At 44.3% G+C, this 3,402-nt stretch overlaps 1 long non-coding RNA gene across 1 annotated transcript in view; it reads right to left on the reverse strand.

The window, feature by feature from the left end:
* Window positions 1-3,377, reverse strand: part of LOC128099936 (uncharacterized) — a 30,644-nt gene extending 27,267 nt beyond the window's left edge. Inside the window, exon 1 of the long non-coding RNA XR_008214608.1 lies at window positions 3,299-3,377. This is a non-coding gene — a long non-coding RNA (uncharacterized LOC128099936). The remainder of the gene's footprint in view (window positions 1-3,298) is intronic.
* Between the last annotated feature and the right edge of the window lie 25 nt (window positions 3,378-3,402).

Genomic DNA, 3,402 nt, shown 5'->3' on the forward strand with positions numbered 1-3,402 from the left:
CCACTGAGCCGTCTCTATAGCCCCTAATTTTTTAATTTGTTCTCTGTCAACTTCATACATGTATGCAATGTATTTGATCATATCCAATCTTTTTGTTGTTGTTGTTGTTTTTTGTTTTTCGAGACAGGGTTTCTCTGTGTAGCTTTGCGCCTTTTTCCTGGAACTCACTTGGTAACCCAGGCTGGCCTCGAACTCACAGAGATCCACCTGGCTCTGCCTCCCAAGTGCTGGGATTAAAGGCGTGTGCAACCACTGCCCGCTGATCATACCCAATCTTAATACCCTCCTCCCACTTCTCCCTGGTCCCTCTAATACTTCCCCACACCTCATATCACACATCAAAACTAATAAAAATGGGTCAAAGAACTAAATGTAAGGGAAAACTATAATAATCCTTGAACAAAACAGGGGTGAAATTTATCTTGGCTTAAGCAATGATTCTTGGATATGGCACCAAAAGCTCTGTAATGAAAGAACACAGATGGGCTAGAGAGATGGCTCAGCAATTAAAAACACTGGCTGCTCTTCCAGAGGTCCTGGGTTCAAGTCCCAGTACCCACATGGCAGCTCACAACTGTAGTTCTGTGTAGGCAGAGTTTTTCCATCCCAACAGCTGCTTCCAAATTACCACACTGAGGCTTATATTACTTATAAATGCTTAGTTGATAGCTTAGGCTTATTACTAACTAGCACTTACAACTTAAATTAACCAATTTCTATTAATCTACATTCTGTCACATGATTCATGGCTTTACCTGTCTTCCAGCATGTCTTGTTCCGTCTGAGGCTCCTGGTGACCCTCTGACTCCACCCTCGCCCTCCTTCTTCCCATCATTCTCCGTTTAGCTTTCATGCCCAACTTCCTGCCCGGCTACCAGCTTGTCAGCTTTTTATTAATCAATGAGAGTGACACATATTCACCATGTACAGAAGGAATATTCCACAGCAGTCCTGTGAGATCCAATACCCTCTTCTGATGTGCAGATGTACATGAAGACAAAACATGCATATACATAAAATAAATATATCTTAAAAAAGAAAGACATATATTTCACAAATTTCCTTCTTTAGAAAACTTTTTTACAAGCTTAACTTTTAATATATTAGAAAATTAAGTGATGATTTTTAAAAGCAGAGTTCACATCAAATTAACATGTACTTCAGGGCAAAAATACATTTAAAAAACTAAATCTTAAGAAGAAAAACATTGGAAAAAAAAACCCCAGCATGTCTAATACAGACTGTATAATGTCATAATCTAGAGAATCTAGAGATTCACATAGTATTTTATAGCATTAAAATGTTAATAAAAGCAGAAGTATCATCAATTAGTCCAAGATTCCTGGGGTTATAAAATGTCTAGTCTGCTAATTGAAGTTTTTTCCCCCATTTTTTATTGATTCTTTGTGAATTCGCATCATGCACCCCAATCCCACTCATTTCCCAGTCCTTCCATACCTGCCCTCCAACTCTTTAACCCCCCCAACCCCCCCCCACACACACACAAAAGAAAATAGAACAAAGCCTCGCTGTGGGAGCTGCTGTATGTCCTGGTGTGTCACCTCGTCTGCCCTATCGTCCAACAAGCTTTGCTTGCAAAGGTTCATGGCCATGAGTCATTGGTTTGGTTCCAGTCCTCTCTCTTCGTCTACACCAATGATACTGAACCCTCACGGAGATTCCTCTCAGATAACCTGCTGCTGCCCTGAGTCATGGAGATCCTACAGCTTTGGTTCTGCAGGCTCTGCCCTTTCATGAGCTCCAGCAGCTCATAGATGGGGTAGTTGTTGGGGTGTGCCAACTCAAAGCCCTACTGGACAACCAAGTGACTACTTTTATTTATTTATTTTTGTGACTACTTTTATGACAATGGAATCAGCAGGCAACTTTACAGTTTCATCTGTACAGTTCTACAATATTAAGTAATACAAAGTATCTCTAGGCATTTGGAGACTCAGCTCCCCATGCTATCATCCATGCATGTGCATCGCTCCCCTTCTTTAAAAAAAATTTTTTTATTCCAGGCATGGTAGTGCACACCCTTAATCCCAGCACTCTGAGGGCAGAGGCAGGAGGATCTCTCTGAATTCAAGTCCAGCCTAATCTACATAGTGAGCTCTAGGACAGCAAGGGCTACAGAGAGAAAGTCTGTCTAAATTTTTAATTTTTTTCTTTAAAATTTATTTATCTATTTTTGAGACAGGGCTTTTCTGTGTAGACCAGGCTGGCCTTGATCTCACAGAGATCCACTTGCCTGGGATTAAAGGCGTGTACTGCCACTGCCGCCGCCGCCACCAACAGGCTTGCTTGCTTGCTTCCTTCCTTCCTTCCTTCCTTCCTTCCTTCCTTCCTTCCTTCCTTCCCTGCCTTCCCTCCCTTCCTCCCCTCCCCTTCCTTCCTTATTCCTTCCTGATAGGTCTTCTCTGTGTAGCCCTGGCTTTAACCAGCTACCAAGCCCAGCTAAAATGATACCTTCTAAAGGATGCGGATGTGCCATAATTTCCTTTATCAAACCGCAGCACTAAACAATTTTATTTTTTCAGGTGCTTTCCTCTAGATAAGGAGTGAGGTCTGGATTAAAGATGGTAAACAGGTTACTGGCCTATTAATGTTGGATAATTTCACCTTGGCGCCAGATGCAGCACCCAGCCTCAGTCTCTGCTAGTCGCCGTACCCTGCCACCCCAACGCCGTCTATGACCTGTGTTACCATTGTGGAGCAGTGTGGACCTTCGTTTCACTCGAGTTTCCCTGAGCACACAAGAAGAAGCAGTTAAACACTCCAAAAGCAGCCGCGAGGTGTAATGCCGAGCCTCCCACAGCTAACCAAATGCAGCAAAGTCTTCACAGGACGGGGCAGATGTGAATTTGAGAGCAATTCCGTGCATTAATTCACTCAACAAGAACTTACTGAGCAACTACTAGGAACAACATTATCCACGGCAGTGCATGAAAATCAATAAAGCAAGACATTAAAAATACAAGATGTTGGACGGTGGCTCAGAAAGAAAGGAAAAACAGGAGAGAGGAACTGACAAAGATGAGCAGTTAGTGAGGCTTCCGAAAAAAGACAATACACAAACAATAACAGGGCCGAGGACGTGCTCTGCTGCAATTCTCACGTCAGAACGCCCTTTAAATTTAGCCAGGAGGAAAGAAACTGCAAACACCAGGAACACACAGGGGCGCAGAGGCGGGACAACTTCAACTTCAGGTCCAGGGCCCCGCCCCCAGTGCCAAGCCACGCCCGTTTTATGAGCGTTCTCAGCCCTCCCCTTCCGCCCTCCTCCTATACTCACCCAGGTCTCGGTTGTCTCCGTGTCCGGGAGCAGAAAGTACGGTGGGCGCGGTTGTGCGCAGGCGCAAAGCACAGAGTGCGCAGGCGCCGTCCACAGCGCAGCGC

Source organism: Peromyscus californicus, unplaced genomic scaffold (assembly GCF_007827085.1).
Source record: "Peromyscus californicus insignis strain IS unplaced genomic scaffold, ASM782708v3 Scaffold_6__1_contigs__length_162567912, whole genome shotgun sequence".
Lineage (NCBI taxonomy): Eukaryota > Metazoa > Chordata > Mammalia > Rodentia > Cricetidae > Peromyscus > Peromyscus californicus.